Source organism: Balaenoptera borealis (genome assembly GCF_965194805.1).
Source record: "Balaenoptera borealis genome assembly, chromosome: 4".
Taxonomy (NCBI): Eukaryota; Metazoa; Chordata; class Mammalia; order Artiodactyla; family Balaenopteridae; genus Balaenoptera; species Balaenoptera borealis.
In genome coordinates this window covers 150641035-150663257 of record NC_138861.1, presented here as the reverse complement: position 1 = coordinate 150663257, position 22223 = coordinate 150641035, and the positions used below count along the sequence as shown (strand labels likewise).

The window sequence follows — 22223 nt, the reverse complement described above, 5'->3', positions numbered from 1 at the left end:
AAAATAAAGCAGAACAGCGACTAATACCTCATGGAAACAGCTGCATGCCTCCCTTTCTGCGCGGCTACTCAGGGACTTACCTCGAGGCCAGTAGTCACGTTGAGTTTCCCTTTAGCTCTAGAGCGTGGCAGGATGAGTTCCACCCCGGGCATCGAAGCACCCTGCTTACCTGGAGAATGCTCATTTTCTTCCCAGAGCCATGCCTACAGTGGCTAGTGGCCTGTCAACAGCAGTCAATTTCAAGTAGCTTCAAGGCAGCATGAATGGAGCTTTCAGAATGGGAAAGCAAGGCTAGTTTCATCAGGTCCCCATTTCCACGGGCACACGCAGCATACATCCCTGTGCTTTCTAACAAGTCCAAACAGACACAGGTTACCCAGTGGTCCCTTCCCTGAATCAACTCCTCGAAGCAGGGTGTTCTGCAAATAGCGAACTGCCTCAACCAAGGAACGCCCCAGCTAAGCCTCCGGGCCCGTGGCTCTTCAGAAGCCTGCAGTGTTACCCAAGGAACTGGGCTTTAGTTGCAGTCGGAACGCAAGCTAACTTTCTCCTGGAGGCAGGGTGACTTCAGGCAGGGGGTCCCAGATGGAATATGAAGCCGAGGGTTTTTCTCAGTGCAGCTCAGACTTGGTCAATGAGCCAGACTTGCACGGCACGTTGGACCTGCTAGAACGGTGTTCGTCGACCTGTGGGAGTGCTGGGGAAATCAAGCTGTCCCAAGAAAGAGTGCAATCTGTTGCCCTACACTTGGCATACACAGAGTGGCTCCGAAGGCCTACGGGCCTGGATGTTGTTTAGCGGGCCTGTGGCTACTCAGTGTTCTTGCAGGGAATAGGGTGCCTACGCGAGGCTCCTAGATGTCCTGCAAAGCGTACTGACGTTAAAATAATGCAGAGCATCGGCTACGGTCTCATGGAAACTGCTGCACGCCTCCTCTTCTGCATGGCAATTCAGGGCCTTACCTGAAGGCAATTGCTCACGTTGTGTTTCCCGTGAGCAATAGAACATGGTAGGATGCTGACTTTCTCCTTGAGTAAGGGGACTTCAGGTATGCGGTCATTGAAGAATTCTAAGCAGAGTGTTTTCTCATGTCACCTCAGACGAGGGCCATGACGAAGACTTCTATGGCACGTTGGACTGTCTAGAAATGTGGTCTTGATGCTGTTCGAGTGCTCTGGAAATGTAACCCTAACCCTCTAAAACTAACCCTCACCCTCCCCTTAACCTTAAACCCTAAACCCTAAACCCTAACCCCTAACCCTTAACCCTAACCCTAGCCCCAACCCTAAAACCCTAACTCTAACCGTAACCCTAAACGTAGTCCTAACAAAGGCCACGAACCTGTCCCTAACTCAGTCCCTTTCACAATAGCTAACAAAGGTTCTGATGCTAGTCCTAACTAAGGCCCTGACACTGTCCTTAACTAAGGCCCTGAAACTACTCCTAACTCAGGTCCTGGTCATGTCTTTAACTAAGACCCTAATGCTGACCCTACAAAGGTCCTGATGCTGCTCCTAAGTCATGCCCTGAAAATGTCCCTAGCTAATGCCCTGACGTTAGGCTTCACTCAGGCCCTGTCGCTCTCCCTAAGTCAGCCTCTGACGCTGTCCCTACCTGAAGCCCTGACACTGGTTCTAAAGAAGGCCCTGATCCTCTCAGTAACTGAAGTCTTGACACTATCCCTAGGTTATTCCCTGACGCTATCCCTACATGTTAACCTGACCCTGTCCCTAGCTAACCTCCTGCCTCTTATGCTAACTAAAGCCTTTATGCTGTGCCTAACTCAGGCCCTGAATTTAGTCCCAAGGACGTGATACTGTCTCTAACTAAGGTCTAGATGCTCGTCCTAAGTCAGTGCCTGATACTGTCCCTAACTATAGCCCTACCCCTATTCCTAACTCAGGACCTGACACTGTACCTAACAGAAGGACCTGACACTAATCCTAACTAAGACCCTAACACTGTTCCTAACAAAGGCTCTGATGCTAGTCATACCCAAGGCCCTGACACTGTCCCTAACTAAGGCCCTGACACTCCACCTAGCTCAGGCACTGACACTGTCCCTAACAAAGGCCCTGACACTACACCTAACTCAGGCCCCGACACTGTCCCTAAGGCCCTGACACTACTCCTAACTGAGGCTCTGACACGATTCCTGACATAGACTCTGATGCTGGTCCTAACTAAGGCCCTGACACTGTTCCTTACTAAGGCTCTGACACTACTCCTAACTCAGGCCGTGATACAATATATAACAAAGGCTATGATGCTAGTTCTAACTCAGGCCCTGACACTGTCCCTAACTAAGGCCCTGACACTACTCCTAACTGAGGCTCTGACACGATTCCTGACATAGACTCTGATGCTGGTCCTAACCAAGGTCCTGACACTGTCCCTATGTAAGCCCTGATTCTGTCCCTAAGTGAAGCCCTGAGTCTGTCCCTAACTCAGGCCCAGACGCTGTACCTAACTCAGACCCTCAAAATGTCTTTGAGACCCTGATGCTCTTCCTAAGTCATGCCCTGACACTGTCCCTAGCTAAGGCCCTGACGCTAGGTCTTACTCAGGCTCCGTCGCTCTCCCTAAGTCAGGCTCTGACGCTGTCCCTACCTGAAGCCCTGACACTAGCCCTAAGTAAGGACCTGATACTCTCTGTAAGTAAGGTCTTGACACTATCCCTAGCTCATTTCCTGACTCTCCTGATGCTCTCCTTAACTAAGACCCTGAAATTAGTCCCAAGGCCCTGACACTGTCCCTAACTACTCTCTGTAAGTAAGGTCTTGACACTATCCCTAGTTCATTTCCTGACTCTCCTGATGCTCTCCTTAACTAAGACCCTGAAATTAGTCCCAAGGCCCTGACACTGTCCCTAACTACGGCCTGGATGCTTGTCCTAACTCAGGCCCTCACACTGTCCCTAACTAAGGCCCTGACACTACTCCTAACTCAGTCCCTCACACTGTACCTAGCAAAGGCTCTGATGCTAGTCCTAACTAAGCTCCTGACACTGTCCCTAACTAAGGCCCTGTTGCTGTCGATAACTAAAGTCCTGACTCTATCCTGAGCTAATATCCTGACCTATCTCTTACCAATGTACTGACACTGTCCCTAAGTAAGCCCTGACACTGTCCCTAAGTGAGGCCCTGAGGCTGTCCCTAACTAAGGCCCTGACGCCCAGCCTAACTCAGGCCCTCATGCTAGGCCTAACCCTGGCCCTGACATTGTCCCTAACAAAGGCCCTGACCCTAGTCTTACCTTAGGCCCTGATGTTTGGTCTAACTCAGGTTCTGACGCTGTCCCTAACTAAGGCCCTGAAGCTGTCCCTAACGTCAGCCTTGCTGCCGTCAATCACCAATGTGCTGACACTATCCTAAGCTAGTATCTTGATCCATCTCTTACCATGGTCCTGACACTGTCCCGACTAAAGTCCTGATGCCGTCCCAAAGTGTGGCCCTGAGGCTGTCCCTTTGAAGCCCTGTTGCTGTACCTAACTTAGGCCCTGATAATGTCTTTAACTAAGGCCCTGATGCTGATCCTAGCTAAGATCCTGACACTAGGCCTCACTCAGTCCCTGACATTGTCCCTAACTCAGGTCCTGACTCTGTCCCTAACTCAGGCCCTGAAGCTGTCCCTAACTCAGGCCCTGACCCTTTGCCTAACTCAGGTCCTGACTCTGTCCCTAACTCAGGCCCTGACACTTTGCCTAACTCAGGTCCTGACACTTTGCCTAACTCAGGCCCTGACACTTTGCCTAACTCAGGTCCTGGCAATAACTTTAACTAAGACCGTGATGCTGATCCTAACTACAGTCCTGATGCTGGTCCTACGTCATGCCCTGACACTCTCCCCAGCTCAGGATCTGATGCTGTCTGTTATATCTTGGTCTCTCCCTCCCTAATTCCCTGAGGCTTTCCATAACTATAGACCTGACACTGTTTCTAACTAACTGCCTGACTCTGGACCTAACTGATACTGAATAATCAGCCTCTCTGCACCGGTTCTGAATCAAATCTTGAGAACAGTGTTTTGGAAAAATAGAAAAGATTAGTTTTATCACTCTGCCAGCCAATGGAGGACACAGCAGGCTCGTGCCCTCGACAGCTGTGTGTCCCAATGCAGGAGGATTTGGTGTTTTAGAGCGATGGTTCAAGGGTGTGGTTGCTCATAAGGATCAGTGTGTATGCAGGGCCTGCACTCCTTTAATCTGGTCTCAGATAGTTTCTTGATGAGCTCCTCTGGAATGAAGAATGCTAACATCTTCCACTTGTTGGGGGTTTTAGTTCTTTAAGGAGCTCAAAGATATTGTTATGTGTATCCCTTGAGGCAGAACCAGGATCCTGCCACAAGGCTGCACTATTGTTTCTTGACTCTTCCTCCCTGTCTCTGCATCCCCTCACTTCCCTGATTAGCAACTGTTCGAATTTGCCCTTTGGAACTCAGGGAAGGTCCTGGAGTCTCTAGTCTATTCCCTACAAACAAGTTAGGAGGCACACAGAAAGGCTTCTGTGCCCAGGAGACCACAGAGTCCCTCTCAGTTTCACTCCTCCTCTTCTGGATACTCCTCAATCTTGAGGAGAACAGATTTTTGACAAGAAAAGGAATAATCATTTCAGATTGAGACATTAATCATAAACTTGGCACAGGAACTCGGTTTTAAGGGGACTCGGTTTTAATCCCCACTTCACTTTTATCTTTCCCCACATCCTTCAAGGAACAGGGTGATGACTGCTCTGGCTACTTCTCGCTTAAATGGGGCGCAGTCCTGCCTAAATCTAGGGGAATGGATACCAAGTTAGAAATATTTGAGTTCCAAGTCCTGTACCTGAGACTCGTATGATTAAGATCTCAGTCCCTTGGTCCCCCATTTTGGTGTAACCAATCCAGTTAAAATAGGAGGGGTAACAACTGAAATTTTAACAGTAAAAATAGATCTCATTCCCTTAGGAATTCAGGAGAATAAGTCTGAAACCTGGTCTGGAACTGGCACTTCAGAGAGGCTTCGCAGCCAGTTGTCTAATTCTACCTAAGTAGGTTTTAACTTCTGATGTAGTATTGATGTACCATAACAGGAGCTATTGACCACTACACATATGTCTCATCTTTCTATTAGTATCTGATCTAACATCACTGTTTGAAATTTAATCGTTAAGAGAGGAGTCCTTGAAAACGTACGGTTGCAGCTACGAGCAGACATTGTTTTGAGAATGGCTAGTGGCATCCTGAGTCTGATATAGCTCAGAAATTCAATTTCAACAATACAGGAACACGGGGACTTACCTGGTGGTTCAGTGGTTAAGACTTCGCCTTCCAACGCAGGGGGTGCCGGTTTGATCCCTGGGCAGGAAGCTAAGATCCCACATGCCTCGTGGCCTAAAAACCAAAACATGAAACAGAAACAATATTGTAACAAATTCAATAGACTTAAAAAATGGTCCACATCCAAAAAAAAAAAACTTAAAAACAAAAAAAAAAATACAGGAATGCATCTGAATCACATCTACAATGGTCACTTAGGTTTATCTTGGATGTCTGAACCATAGTTACTTTTTGACTGTCAAATGCATTCCCCTCCTCAATGCCAAAGCAGATGTACAATTCATATCCAAAAGGCCAAAACACAGGCCACTTTGGTCAGTAAAATTTAAGTTAAACCATGTAGAAGCCAGAGTGACTTCCTCACACCTCAATACGTGAAGAGTTTTTTTCCCTTTTGATTACAAGTCTTTCAATAGAAAGCATTGATGATCAAAATGTCAATCCGTCAGTGCCAGAATGATTCAGCTGTTTGGCCCAGGTGTAGATCATGGCCCTCAGCGCTAGGCCTCCTTTATATTTGCCTAGTTAATCCACATTGGGGGAATACTGATCAGGTATCGTGAACATGCTCAGAGGTATGTTAATGAGAAAACGCTTTATATAGGCCATACATTTTATTATTCATACCCAATTGTCACACAAGCATTGTACATGTGCTTTTAGCAGTAGACCTAAAGCAAACAGTGATACATCATGAGTAATTACACTCTGATAACTTCACTAGGTAATTTTCCTTTCCTCTTAAACATCAGGGCAAAATGAAGCCAACACAGTAACTTTCATAAACACACACTTCAGTACAGAGGTGTCATTTACCCAATTGCTCCAAGTCCTAAGTAGCTTCAGGTGAAGGACTTCCCTGTGTCTGGGAAACACAGATCAAAGCCAGTAACAAAAAAACAAAAACATTATAACCATATTCACCAGTTCACTCAGTAACCAATCCTTTTGTTAACTTTTTATGAAGCCATCCGATTCTCCATTAAGATTTTTCATTTCTTACCCAGTTTGGCATTATGATATGAAATTTATCAGAGACCCGTGCTTGCCAAAAGGTCCTTCACATAGATCTTCTTGAAGATGGAGCAGTTTTGCAAAGTGTTAGAGCACAACAGTAACTATCTATAAATCACATAAAGACTTAAAAGGTCATGGTTAAACATTTGATCACAATGTAAATGACAAAAGAAACCATTATTGCTGTGACATACAACATTTAAAAATAACTAGAATTATGACTGATAAAATTTTACCAGGACATACTAGATTTTTAGGAATTCCATGTAATTTAACATACTAATCAAACATTTCTCTCTGAGATGGCTCAAGGGCCTTCTAAAGCATCTCCAAGTTAGCTGGAGATCAAAAGAACTGTTAGAATTGGCCAAACAACACTCATTCACTGAACCAAAGTAAAGAGATTTCAAACAAAAATACAGATCACAGACACAGGCAAAGAAACTCACAAGCTGTCCACAATCAAACACAGCATTCCAAGAAAACTTTGGAGGGAGAAACCAAATCCAGGCTTGCCCTAACCCACTTCCAACAAAATCCATCTTAGAAAATCCCGGTCATGCACAACTCTTTCCTCAGTGTTCCCTTTTCACAAATGTTCATCACTTCTGTATCCATCTTATGTTGCCCCTTATTTTTTTCCACATTCAGACACAACCAGCTCTAGTACAAAGTGACTTTCTTTTCTCTTTGTACCATCAGCCTGTTACCTAGCCGCTCACTTTCTTTATTACGTAGCTTCATAAATGCTTGAACATACAGAACTTCTTCTGTCTTTCTCTTCCTGTGACAAAATAACTAGCTGAAGGATAGTATAGTCATTTAGGCTACCATTCAAAGACCACCTTTCCGCATTTTTCAAGAATGTATCCATACACTGGCCAGACAAAATTACAACAGAATTTCATTCTTTTCTTAGTCTTAGGTTTACAACTATAGGTTGACCAGTCTGCCAGGATTTTGCCCATTGGCTATCAGATGGAACTGAAGAAGAAGCACTTCTTATGTCTGAACCATAGAACACTCAAATGCGGGCTAAGAACAAAACAAAATCCTAACCACCAATGGAAGCCTCAAACCAAAGGAACCAGAAACCAAACAGAAACCAAAAACCAAACAGCACAAGACTCAAATCAGCTTCCAAGTCTCAACTTAGCCTGTGACCTCTGTCCAAGTGGTGCACCTTCCAAATGAGATTTCCTGGAATGAAAAGTCACCCAAATGGGAACCAAGGTTCCCCCAAATGTACAGGGCTAAAAGGACCTCAGAGTGCCTGCCAGGGGAGTTACCACATGCTGGCTGAGGTGCTGCAACATCCCAAATGCTATTTTTCTGGTTCCCCCAAATAATCCCTTGGAGTAGGACATTCGGGGCAGTCCAGGCAGGAGGAAGAGAGGAATGTCCTCAAGGCAAAGACAGCCTCGGCAGCTGCTAGGGTGGTCCCTCTTCCACCATCTACTCCTGCCCCACAGTTCTAACTGCTGGGATGACTGGGGCTCGGCCTTTCCAGGCAAGGGTCCCACGTGGTCTGGCCTCTAAAGGAATTCTCCAACCCTACACTCTCTCGAAAGAGGCTGGCGTGGAGAAAATCTCAGTGTCCAATCAAGTCAGGGGACCCACAGGGGCCATCCCCAAGTCAGTCCCACACTGGGTACTAAATTTGATGTCGAAAACTCGACCTCTGTGCACCAGTGCCAAATCGAATCTCAGAGAGAGAGGTTTGGAGGAAGTAGAAAAGAATAGCTTTACTGCTTTGGCAGCCAAAGGGGGATACAGAAAACTCGTGCCCTCAAAAACCGTGCGTCCCAATGCAGGAGGATCTGGTGAGGAGTTTTACAGAAATGGTTTAAGGACACAGTTGATCCTAAGGATTAGTGTGTGCACAGGGCCTTAACTCACTTTAATCTGGCCTCAGATGGTCTCTTGATGAGCTTCTCTGGAATGAAGAACATGAAAATCTTCTATTTTGTGGGGGTTTTAGGTTGGTAAAGCGCCCAAAGATACTCTTAAGTGTATCCCTTGAGGCAAAACCAGGATCCTGCCCCAAGGCTGCACTGCTGTTTCTTGGCTCTTCCTCCCTTGTCTCTGCATCCCCTCCCTTCCCTGATTAGCAACTATTCGAATCTGCCCTTTGGAACTCAGGGAAGGTCCTGGAGTCTCAAGCCTAACTAAGGCCCTTACACTACTCCTAACTCAGTCCCTGACACTGTACCTAACAAAGGCTCTGATGCAAATCCTAACTCAGGCCCTGACACTGTCTCTAACTAAGGCCCTGCTGCCGTCAATATTTAAGTCCTGACATTATCCTGAGCTAATATCCTGACCCTGATCTTACCAAGGTTCTGAAACTGTCCCAAACTAAGCCCCTGGCGCAGTCCCTAAGTGAGACCCTGAGGCTGTCCCTAACAGAGGCCCTGATAATGTCTTTAACGAAGACCCTAAGGCTGATCCTACAGAGGCCCTTATGCTGCTCTTAGGTCATGCCCTGACACTGTCACTCACTCAGGCCCTAAAGATAGGCCTCACTTAGGCCCTGTTGCCTTACCTTAGTTAGGCTCTGACGCTGTCCCTACATAAAACCTTGACACTGGTCTTGATGAAGGCCCTGACGCTGGTCCTAACTAAGGCCCTGATGCTCTCAATAACTAAGGTCTTCACACTATCCCTAGCTCATATCCTGACACTACCACTGGCCTGGAATCTGACTCTGTCCCGAGCTAATGTCCTGCCCCTTATCCTCACTGAAGCCCTAATGCTCTCCCTAACTAAGGCCCTGACACTATCTCTAACTAAGGTCCGGAATCTGTCCCTAATATAGGCCCTGCTGCCGGCAATAACTAAAATCCGGACACTATCCTGAGCTAATATCCTGACCCATTTCTAACCAAGGTCCTGACACCGTCCCTAAGAAAGCCCTGTTGCTGTCCCTAAGTGAAGACCTGAGGCTGTCCGTAACTCAGTCCCTGAAGCTATGCCTAACTGAGGCCTTGACACTGTGACTAACTCAGGCCCTGATCATGTCTTTAACTAAGACCCTAATGCTGATGCAACAAAGGCCCTGATGCTGCTCCTACATCATGCCCTGACAGTGTCCCCAGCTAAGGGCCTGACGCTAGGCCTCACTCAGGCCCTGTTGCTCTCCCAGAGTCAGGCACTGACGCTGTCCCTACCTGAAGCCCTGACACGGGTCCTAAATAAGGCCCTGATACTGTAACTAAGCTCTTGACACTATCCCTAGGTCATTTCCTGACACGATCCCTAAACTTTACCCCAACCCTGTCCCTAGCAAATGTCCTGCCTCTTATGCTAACTAAAGCCCTTATGCTGTGACTACCTCAGGCCCTGAATTTAGTCCCAAGGCCGTGACACTGTCCCTAACTAAGGCCCTAACACTATTCCTAACTCAGGCCCTGACACTGTACCTAACAGAGGCCCAGATGCTAGTACTAACTAAGGCCTTGACACTGTCCCTAACTAAGGCCCTGCTGCCGTCAATATCTAATGTCCTGACACTATCCTGAATTAATTTCCGGACCCATCTCTTACCAAGGTCCTGAAACTATCCCTAAGCAAGCCCTGACTGCTGTCCCTAAGTGAGGCCCTGAGGCTGTCCCTAACAGAGGCCCTGAGAATGTCTTTAACAAAGCCCCTGAGGCTGATCCTACCGAGGCCCTTATGCTGCTCCTAAGTCATGCCCTGAGACTATCCCTAGCTAAGGCCCTGACGCTAGGCCTCACTCAAGCCCTGTCGCTCTCCCTAAGTCAGGCTCTGACGCTGTCCCTACCTGAAGCCCTGACACTGGGCCTAAATTAGGTCCTGATGCCCTAAGTAACTAAGGTCTTGACACTGTACCTAGGTCATGTCCTGACACAATCCCTAGACCTTAACCTAACCTTGTCTTTAACTAATGTTGAGCTTCTTATGCTAAATAAATCCCTGATGCTGTTCCTAACTAAGACCCTGAAATTAGTCCCGAGGCCGTGACCCTGGCCCTAACTGAGGCCTGGAGGCTCGTCCTAACTCAGGCCCTGACACTGTCCCTAACTAAGGCCCTGACACTACACCTAACTCAGTCCCTGACACTGTACCTAACAAAAGCTCTGATGCTAGTCCTAACTCTGGCTGAGACACTGTCTCTAAGGCCCTGCTGCAGTCAATATCTAAAGTCCTGACATTATCCTGAGCTAATACCTGACCCATGTCTTACCAAGGTCCTGAAACTGTCCCAAAGTAAGCCCTGACGCTGTCCCTAAGTGAGGCCCTGAGGCGGTCCCTAACAGAGGCCCTGAGAATGTCTTTAACGAAGACCCTAATGCTGATCCTACAGAGGCCCTTATACTGCTCCTAAGTCATGCCCTGACACTGTCCCTAACTCAGGCCCTAAAGATAGGCCTCACTTAGGCCCTGTTGCCTTACCTTAGTTAGGCTCTGACGCTGTCCCTACATAAAACCTTGACGCTGGTCCTAACTAAGGCCCTGATGCTCTCAATAACTAATGTCTTCACGCTATCCCTAGCTCATATCCTGACACTATCCCTGGCCTGGAACCTGACTCTGTCCCGAGCTAATGTCCTGCCCCTTATCCTCACTGAAGCCCTAATGCTCTCCCTAACTAAGGCCCAGACTAGTCCTAACTAAGGCCCTGACACTGTCTCTAACTAAGGCCCGGAAACTGTCCCTAATATAGGCCCTGCTGCCGGCAATAACTAAAATCCGGACACTATCCTGGGCTAATATCCTGACCCATTTCTAACCAAGGTCCTGACACCGTCCCTAAGAAAGCCCTGTTGCTGTCCCTAAGTGAAGACCTGAGGCTGTCCGTAACTCAGTCCCTGAAGCTATGCCTAACTGAGGCCTTGACACTGTGACTAACTCAGGCCCTGATCATGTCTTTAACTAAGACCCTAATGCTGATGCAACAAAGGCCCTGATGCTGCTCCTACATCATGCCCTGACAGTGTCCCCAGCTAAGGGCCTGACGCTAGGCCTCACTCAGGCCCTGTTGCTCTCCCAGAGTCAGGCACTGACGCTGTCCCTACCTGAAGCCATGATACTGGTTCTAAATAAGGCCCTGATACTCTCAGTGACTAAGGTCTTGACACTATCCCTAGGTCATTTCCTAACACGATCCCTAGACTTTACCCTAACCCTGTCCCTAGCAAATGTCCTGCCTCATATGCTAACTGAAGCCCTTATGCTGTGCCTAACTCAGGCCCTGAATTTAGTCCCAAGGCCGTGACACTGTCCCTAACTAAGGCCTAGATGCTCGTCCTAAATCTGGCCCAGAACTGTCCTAACTAATGCCCTAACACTATTCCTAACTCAGGCCCTGACACGGTACCTAACAGAGGCTCTGATGCTAGTCCTAACGCAGGCCCTGACACTGTGTCTAACTAAGGCCCTGCTGCCGTCAATATCTAAAGTCCTGACATTATCCTGAGCTAATATCCTCACCCATGTCTTACTAAGGTCCTGAAACTGTCCCAAAGTAAGCCCTGACGCTGTCCCTAAGTGAGGCCCTGAGGCTGTCCCTAAAAGAGGCCCTGAGAATGTCTTTAACGAAGACCCGAATGCTGATCCTACAGAGGCCCTTATGCTGCTCCTAAGTCATGCCCTGACACTGTCCCTAGGTAAGGTCCTGACGCTAGGCCTCACTCAGTACCTGTCGCTCTCCCTACGTCAGGCTCTGACGCTATCCCTACCTGAAGCCCTGACACTGGTCCTAAATTAGGCCCTGATGCCCTAAGTAACTAAGGTCTTGACACTATCCCTAGGTCATTTCCTGACACGATCCCTAGACCTTAACCTAACCTGGTCTTTAGGTAATGTCGAGCCTCCTATGCTAACTAAATCCTTGACGCTGTCCCTAACTAAGGCCCTGACACTACACCTAACTCAGTCCCTGACACTGTCCCTAAGGTCCTGACACTACTCCTCACTCAGTCTCTGACAGTGTACCTAACAAAGGCTCTGATGTTAGTCCTAACTCAGGCCCTGGCACTGTCTCTAACTAAGGCCCTGCTGCCGTCAATATCTAAAGTCCTGACATTATCCTGAGCTAATATCCTGACCCATGTCTTACCAAGGTCCTGAAACTGTCCCAAAGTAAGCCCTGATGCTGTCCCTAAGTGAGGCCCTGAGGCTGTCCCTAACAGAGGCCCTGATGTCTTTAACGAAGACCCGAATGCTGATCCTACAGAGGCCCTTATGCTGCTCCTAAGTCATGCCCTGACACTGTCCCTAACTCAGGCCCTAAAGATAGGCCTCACTTAGGCCCTGTTGCTGTACCTTAGTTAGGCTCTGACGCTGTCCATACGTGAAGCCCTGACACTGGTCCTGATTAAGGCCCTGACGCTGGTCCTAACTAAGGCCCTGATGCTCTCAATAACTAAGGCCCTCACGCTATCCCTAGCTCATTTCCTGACACTTCCCCTGGCCTTGAACCTGACTGTGTCTGGAGCTAATGTCCTGCTTCTTATCCTAACTGAAACCCTAATGCTCTCGATAACTAAGGCCCTGACTAGTCCTAACTAAGGCCCTGACACTGTCCCTAACTAAGGCCCGCAATCTATCTCTAATATAGGCCCTGCTGCCGGCAATAACTAAAACCCTGACACTATCCTGAGCTAATATCCTGACCCATCTCTAACCAAGGTCCTGACACCGTCCCTAAGAAAGCCCTGTCGCTGTCCCTAACTCAGGCCCTCAAACTATCCCTAACTGAGGCCTTGACACTGTGACTAACTCAGGCCCTGATCATGTCTAAAGATACCCTAATGCTTATCCAGCCAAGGCCCTGATGCTGCTACTAAGTCATGACCTGACAGGGTCCCCAGCTAAGGCCCTGACGCTAGGCCTCACTCAGTACCTGTCGCTCTCCCTAAGTCAGCCTCTGATGCTGGCCCTACCTGAAGCCCTGACACTGGTTCTAAATAAGGCCCTGATACTCTCAGTAACTAAGGTCTTGACACTATCCCTAGCTCATTTCCTGACACTATCCCTAGACCTTAACCTAACCCTGTCCCTAGCTAATGTCTTGCCTCTTACGCTAACTAAATCCCTGATGCTGTCCCTAACTAAGGCCCTGAAATTAGTCCCGAGGCCATGACCCTGTCCCTAACTGAGGCCTGGAGGCTGTCCTTAACAAAGGCCCTCAACTTATCTTTAACTGAGGCCCTGACACTCTCCCTCACTAAGGATTGAGGCTGTCTCTATCTAAGGCTCTGAGTCTGTCTTTAACTAATGGCCTCATTCTTTCCCTAACAAAGGCCCTGACACAGTCCCTAACTAAGGCCCTGACACGGTCCCTAATAACATGAGCTGTCCCTCATTAATGCCCTGATGCGGCCCATAAATGATGTACTGAAGACGGCACTAAGGTCCAGACAATGTCACTAATGACCCAAAATGTCTGTTACTAAGGCCCTCAAATTACCTCTGAGGCCCTAAAGATGTCCATAACTAAGTCCCTGACAGTATCTCTAACTAAGACCCTCAAGTTATCTTTAACTGAGGCCATGACAGTGTCCCTAACAAAGAACTTGACACTGTCTCTAACTAAGGCCCTGAGTCTGTCTTTACCTAACGGCCTCACTCTTTCCCCAACTACTCCCTGACGCTGCCCCTAACCAAGGCCCTGATGGTGTGCCTAATTGCCTGAGCTGTCTTTCACTAATACCCTGACCCTGTCCATAACTAACGCCCTGATGATGTCCCTAATGAACAGCCTGAAGTGTCTCTTACTAAGGTCCTCAAGTTTTCTCTGAGGCCCTGACACTCTCCCTAATTAAGGCCTTGACACTGTCTTTAAGTCATGGCCTGATGCAGTTCCTACCTGAGATGCTGATGCTCTCACTAAGACCCTGAAGTCTCTACCTGAGAAGCTGACACTGTCTGTAACTGATTTCCTGACTTTTTCCTTAACTAACATCCTAATTTTGCCCCTAAATAACACCCTGACACTGGTCCTAACTACGGCCCTGATGCTGAACCTATCTAAGGCCCTGACAATGTCCCTAATAGACTTAGATGTCCCTCACTGTGGTCCTGATCCTGTCCATTACTAAGGTCCTGAAGATGTGCCTAAGTACGTCTCTGACCCTGTCCTAAGGCCCTGACCCTCTTCCTAACTAAGGGCCTTGACGCTGTCTCTACAGAAGGCCCTGACACTGCCCCTAAATAACGGCCTGACACTGGTCCCAAGTATGGACCTGATCCTGTCCATAACTAAGCCCCTGAAGATGTCCCTCATTAAGTCTCTGACACTGCCCTTAATAAGCCCGACACTGTCCCTAGCTAATGGCCTAAGCTATAACTTACAAAGTCCCTAACACTATCCCCAAGATGCTGACCCCCTTCCTAACTTAGGCTTTGATGCTGCCCCTTAGTGCCTAAGCGGTGACAAAATAACACCCTGATTCTATTACTAAGGCCCTGAATATATCCCTAAGAAAGTCTCTGAAGTGTCCCTAACTAACGGCCTAAACTGTCTCTTACTAAGGCCCTCACGTTATCTCTGAGGGCCTGACAACACTGTCCCGAAGGCCCTGTTGCTGGCCCTAACTAATGTCCTGATGCTGAACCTGAGGCCCTGATGCTCTTCTTAACTAAGGCCTTGATGCCGATTCTACCTGAGGCCCTGAAACTGTCTGTAACTAATGACCTGACTCTTTCCCTAACTAACACCCTAATTTTGTCCCTCATTAATGCCCTGACACTGGTCGACACTACAGCCCTGATGCTGACCCAATCTAAGGCCTTGACGATGTCCCTAATAGCCTTAGATTTCCCTCACTGTTGGCCTGACCCTGTCCCTCACCAAGGCCCTGACCTCTTCCTAACTAAGGCTGTGATGACGTCTCTACCTGAAGCACTGACACTGTCTATAATAACGGCCGACTCTTTCCCTAACACCCTGATGCTGTCCCTAATAGCCTCATGTATCTCTCAATAACAACCTGATCCTGTTCATAACTAAGGCCCTGAATATGTCCCTAAGTATGTCTCTGACGCTGTCCTTAACTAAGGCCCTGATGCTCTCTCTACCTAAGGCACTGACACTATCTATAATAATGGCCTGACTCTTTCCCTAACACCCTGATGCTATCCCTAATTGAGGCCCTGAAGATGTCCCTAATACCCTTAGGTATTCCTCTGTATCACCCTGATCCTGTCCATAACTAAGGCCCTGAATATGTCCCTAGGTAAGTCTCTGACGCTGTCCCTAACTAAGGCCCTGATGCTGTCTCTATCTCAGAACCTGACATTCTAATGTCCTGACTCTCCCTAACTAACATCCTGACGTTGCCCCTAAGTGAGGCCCCAACACTCTTCTTAACTAAGGACTTGCCGCTGTCCCTACCTAAAACCCTGACACTGTCTGTAACTAATGACCTGACTCTTTCCCTAACTAACACCCTAGTTTTGGCCCTGACTAACACCCTGACACTGGTTCTAATTATGGCCATGATGCTGGCTCGAAGGCCCTGAAGATACCCCTAAGTAACAGCCTGAACTGTGTCTAACTAAGGCTCTCACGTTATCTCTAACTGAAGCACTGACACTGTCCCTAACTTAGGCCCTGACGCTGTCCCTTATAGTCTAAGCTGTCACTAAATAATGCCCTGATCCTGTCCATAACTAAGGCCCTGAATATGTCCCTAAGTACATCTCTGACGATGTCCCTAACAGCCTGAACTCTCTTCAAGTTATCTCTGATGCTCTGACACTGGCCCTTCCTAAGGCCTCACCCTGGGGTTGTCCCAGGCTGCTGGGCAGTTTTCTCTTGTCCGCATCTCTAGCCAGCTGCCTACCATTGGCCACTCTAAGATTCTGCGATGCAGTGGTCCCACGTGGGATGTGCCTGTGTAGGCTCACCTGCGGGAGGAGAGTCATGGCCACTCCGCCCTCCAGGGGACTGCAGCTCAGGGTAGGAATCTCTCAGCCAGCGTCTGAACACAGGGTTCTGTGTCCTTGTTTGTTGTAAATCCCTTGGAGTTACCTCTAACATTTTTTAAATGGATCTCCCCCTCAGCATATTTATGATTTAAATTATTTACCACATTAAAATACAGGAATGACATTATTAGAATGAGCAGGAAGATATCGGATGCCCCCCCCCAAATGATCTATTACTTGGAGGATTTAAAATTCTAATGAGAAAACACTCACTCTCCTCACCCTCTTGGGCGTCAGCACAAGGCGGGAATCAGCTGCATTCTTTATTTATCCCTCTGATTTTCCAGAACCTTTCCTTCAAGGAGAAATCTCTGGGCTCTGCGGGAACTGTGAGTGGTGACCATCAGGTAAATCTGAGACTGAAAAGCAAGAGGAAAAGAGAGAGGGGAGGAGATGAGGATTGGTGATGGGGAGAAGCAGGATGCTGAGAGTCTGGGTTAGTCTCCAATGAAGCTAAGGACCACCAGGATCTGGCCCCACCGGCCTTATCACCTGGTGTGGGGATTGGGGACAGCCAAACCACCATGGCCACTCTCAGAGAAATAAAGAAGGTGGGAGGGCACCCCTGAGAGCCAGGTTGAAAATGGTCATGCTGTGAAATAATAAGATGCCCTTTTCAGAAAAGTGAAGATGGTTCTCTTGGTTCTCAAAGACTTGCAAATACTCTGTGTCCTTCTGGAGGCATGCTGAAGCCGTCAGCCTTTGAGGGCAGTAATGGGAGTGCATCTGGGCTCAAGACCATCCAGCGCTCACTCCTTGAGGGTGCTGAGGATGACCAGTGTCCACCCCTCGGGTGCTGTGGGGCCTGAGATCCCCTGATCACCGAGGACGGGAGGGACCGCACAGACACTCCACTGGACCACCGGGGGCTTGGCTGGTGGGCTACAGTCCTTTAGCAGATACATGGTTTGCAAACATCTTGTGCCATTTTGGATGGTGGATTATCTTATTCCTTGCTCCTTTTATACACAACTGTTTTTCATTTTGAGGAAGTCCAATTCATCTATTTTGTCTTTTGTTGCTTGTGCTTTTGGTAGCAGATCTAAGAAATCATGACTAAATCCAAGGTCATGAAGATTTACTCTCACGTTTTCTTCTACGAGTTTTATAATTTTGGTTCTTGCATCTAGGCCTTTGGTCCATTTTGCGTTGATTTTTGTATACGGGGTGAGGGGAGGTAAGGGTCCAACTTTATTCTTCTGCATGTGGGTATCCAGTCGTTCCAGAACCTGTGCTAAGTGTTTGGGAGAAAATACGCGCAAATGATGCAACCAACAAGGGCCTCATTCTAAAATATACAAACAGCTCATACAACTCAAAAGAAAAAAAATCAAAAAGTAGGCAGAAGGTCTAAATAGACATTTCTGCAAAGACATACAGATGGCCAATAGGCACATGAAAAGATGCTCCACGTCATTAATTATTAGAGAATGCAAAACTATAGTGAGTTATCACCTCATAGTGGTCAGAATGGCCATCATTAAAGTGTCTAGAAATAAATGCTCGAGGGGGTGTGGAGAAAAGGGAACCCTCCTACACTACTGGTGGGAATGTGAATTGATGCAGCCACTATGGAAAACAGTATGGAGGTTCCTCAAACACTAAAACTAGAATTACCGTATGAACCAGCAATCCCACTCCTGGGCACACATCCAGACAAAACTATAATTTGAAAAGATACACGCGCCCCAGCATTCACAGCAGCACTATTCACAATGGCCAAGACATGGAAGCAACCTGAATGTCCCTCAGCAGATGAATGGATATAGAAGATGTGATACATATATACAATGGAATATTACTCAGCCATAAAACAGAATGAAATAATGCCATCTGCAGCTACATGGATGGACCTAGAGATTATCATACAAAGTGAAGTAAGTCAGACAGAGAACGACAAATACCATATGCTATCACTTATATGTGGATTATAAAATGAGACCCAAATGAACCTATCTACAGAACAAAAACAGACTCTCAAATATAGAAAACAGACTTGTGGTTGTCAAGGGGAAGACAGGGGAGAGGGATGGATTGGGAGTTTGGGATTAGTAGATGCAAACTATTATATATAGGATGGATAAACAAGGTCTTACTGTCCAGCACAGGGAACTGTATTCAATACCCTGTAATAAACCATAATGGAAAAGAATATGAAAAATATGTATATATGTATGTATGTATATATGAATCACTTTGCTGTACAGTAGAAATTAACACCACATTGTAGGTCAACTATACTTCAGTATCAATTAGTTTGAAGGCACTTTTATAAATCAGGCCTTATTTCTCTTGTCCTTTCATCCTGGGACAAATGTATAACAGAAACTAACCTGGATTACTCCGGGATGAACTCATATCATACAGAACTTTAATTGTTGAACAAACCATGAATATCAGTTACACCATGGGATGTCCTGATCCAATATGAAGTTTGTATACCTTGTACCAAGCCTGCAGAATCCACGAAATTTGGAAATTCAAACTGAAATGAAGCCACCTATCCCATGACTTCTCCACAACTAGTTATACAACATCAATTGGAAACCATATACAATCAAATGAATGCAGACAGAAACAACTATAGCCTTCCTTTTTTTTCCTTTTAGATAAAGACGGTATTTAAGGTGATGTCTTGGGCCGTTTCAGGGTGTTACTCAATTTCCTGGGTATCTGCCATGCACACAGGAGGTACACATGTTAGTTAACTTGTTTGTGCAACTATATGAAGGTAGTTAATACCACAAACCTGTATACGTAAAGTGAATTAAATGCTAAAGTCATGTTTTGCATTTTTAATGACAAAGAAAAAAAAGTGTAGTGCTGATATTTGTTACAAAAATGAACATTAAAAACATTCTTAGTGAAAAAAGCCATACAGAAAAGGCCACCTAGATCCCATACTCATCTTGTCTGCTTCAAATCCATCAAGGTTGTCCAAATGAGGGGGAAACTCAGTAATGGTTCCAGAAAAAGAAAACTGGATCAGGATGGAAAAAGACATTTTCATACAGTTGGGACAGCAGGTGAAAGTTGAAGTGGGGCTGAGTATTAAATTATAATGTGGACATCAGGATTTCCTCATTTAGGGGTTATGTGCTGGTTCCTTGGGCAAAACACACTGAGCGTTTTGTGTGAAGTGGCAAATGTGAGTACTTTTTGCCATTATTGCAACTTTTCTGTACATTTTAAATTACTGGAAAGTAAATTACTTTTCTAGACAACCATGTCAGTATCATGCCAGAAAATCAGATAAGACAGACATCAAATTTTGTTATACAGGCCAAGACTCACCCAGACCAAGTTCAACCAAAGTTGTGACACTTATTTCCCTTGTAGGAGTCCACATGGTATTAAGAGGCACCATGGGAAGAGTATATTAGTAGCTACCATGTCTTGGGTCCTGTGGATTACCTGGGGTGCAGTAGACACTGAGATTTTAGTATTGCAATTTTTCACATTACTTCAAAAAATATGTTAAAAAATAAATTCAGTAAAGTTGCAAAATATGGAATCAATATACACAAATCAGTTTTGTTTCTATACACTAATAATGAACCACCAGCAAGAAAAATTAAGAAAACAATCCCATTTACAATTCCATCAAAAAGAACAAACTATGTAGCAATAAATTTAACCAAGGACATGAAAGACCTATACTCAGAAAACTATAAAGCATTGATAAAGAAACTGAACACACAATAGAAAACAATATTCCATGCTCATGCATCAGAAAAATTACTACTATTAAAATGTTTATTCTACCCAAAGCCATCAACAAACAGTGCCAGGAAAACTAGACACCAGACTCCAAAGAACGACACTGGTCACCATCTACACGGCACATAAAACTAACCAAAAGCGCACAGTATTCCACATTAAACCCTTTCTCTCCTGAGGCCCCTGAAGATGCGCCCCACCCACCCAGCAGTCAGCTGCACAGGAAGATTCTCCACACTTGCTCGTTTTTTCCTCTTGTGGAGTCTCCTCACCAGTGGTTCCTGAGAAAACCCAGCTGCTGTCAGTGTTGACAATGCCTCATGGTCCAGCAGCCTCAGCCCTGACAGGAGACAAAGCTCCTGTCTGCTTGTCACGGAGCAAAGTCTGTGGGCAGGGTGCACCTGTGCCCCCAGGGTCAGACAGGTGGGTTCGGCGCCCCCTGTGGGACGTCAGAGAAGAGCCGGGAGCGCCGCACTCACAAACCCAGAGGCCTCATCCGGAAGGCAGTTCTGCTGTATATACTAAGTTTGGAAATCCAAACTGAAATGGAGCCAAGTATCTCACTGTATCTTCTCAAAAGATGGTTAAGGAGCAATTAATTACAAACCATATGTAATGAAATGAATGTAGACACAAACTTTACAACTTAAACCAAAATTCACTCAAAATTGCCCATAGACAAATTTAAATTACCAAACTATAAAAGTCCTAGAAAAAAAAGAGATAATCTACATGACTTTGGGTCTGGTGACCTTATTCAGAAAACCGGAAGACAAACCACAAACTGCAAGAAACTATTTCCAAAACACATATCTGATAAAAGATTTGTACTCAAATTATGCCAACAGTGCCATTAAAATTTGGTAAAGATTGAAACACACACCTGGCCCAAGAAGATAAACAGGCAGTAAATAAGCATACAAGAATATACTCAAGATGCTGGTGGAATGCACGTACAACCAACTTTGGAAGACAGTTTGGCAGTTTTTTCCAAATCTAAGAAGTCTCACCTTAGGATCCAAGAAGTGTACCTCTTGTATTTAGACAACTGCTTTGAAAAACTGTGTTCAAACCAAAACTAGCATCAAGTAATGCACAGCAGCTCTATTCATAATGGCTAAAAACTTAAAGATATCAGGATGTCCTTCTGTAGATGAATTCATAAGCAAATTAGGGCACATACATGTCAAGGGGAGAAGAATACACCACCCCAAAATATGCCCATTTGACAAAAGGATTATTTTGGACTGATTAATTTAAGAAACAGCAGACCCAGGAGAATCTTTCAAAACCAAGTAGAAAATGCCCTTTTAGGAGGTAAATTTACATTTATTAAGGATATCTCCATTTGTAAGGGTATGTCCCTCTCTGGACGAGGAATTGAATGATGACTAAATATCAAGAAAAGCTTGTTGGGACTTCCCTGCTGGTCCAGTGGTTAAGACTCCATGCTCCCAATGCAGGGGACCAGGGTTCAATCCCTGGTCAGGGAACTAGATCCCACATGCTGCAATTAAGAGCCCGCATGCCGCAACTAAAGATTTCACAGGCCTCAACTGAGACCCGGCACAGCCAAATAAATAAATGTTTAAAAAAAAAAAAAGCTTATCAATGAAACAGGCCTGGATGTAAATCTGTGTAACAACCATACCGTTGTTTACTGGGCTTTGACTAATAACATCCCTTAAATGGCTTCCTCCATTCCCTAACATCTTTCTTTTGTTCTCAGCAGAAGATAGCATTTAAGGTAATGGCTTGGGCCATTTCAGGGAGTGACTCAGTTTTCCTGGGTATCTTTCAAGTATACAGGAGGTACGCATGGTATATATTAAACTTCTGATTGTTTTCTCCAGTTCGTCTCTTTTTCATTACAAGGGAGATCTCAACAAAGAACATAGAAATGTAGAGGAAAAACTATTTTTCCTCTCATATACATGCAATGCAATAGTATTCAGAGATATAAAGGAATGGACCATCAACCCGTGCAAAAAAAAAAAAAAAAAAAATAGATGCATCTAACACTTACATTGCTAAGTGAAAGAATCCAGCTTGAAGTGCTACACACTGTATGACCTCATTTATATGACATTCTAGAAAAGGCAAAACTGACAATGGTAAACAGTTTACAGAATATGTGGTTGAAATAGTCCATATGATAGTTTAGTGGTGAATACCTGTCACTATGCATTTGTCTACACCCACAGATTTTTACA

At 46.0% G+C, this 22223-nt stretch overlaps 1 long non-coding RNA gene across 1 annotated transcript; it reads right to left on the bottom strand.

Annotated features, from left to right (window-relative positions):
- Positions 1 to 1759: 1759 nt before the first annotated feature.
- LOC309628418 lies at positions 1760 to 17541 on the bottom strand. The gene is made up of 2 exons (XR_014244512.1): positions 16504 to 17541; positions 1760 to 5370 (listed from the first exon to the last, which is right to left on the bottom strand). It is a non-coding gene; the product is annotated as an uncharacterized lncRNA (long non-coding RNA).
- Positions 17542 to 22223: the final 4682 nt, after the last annotated feature.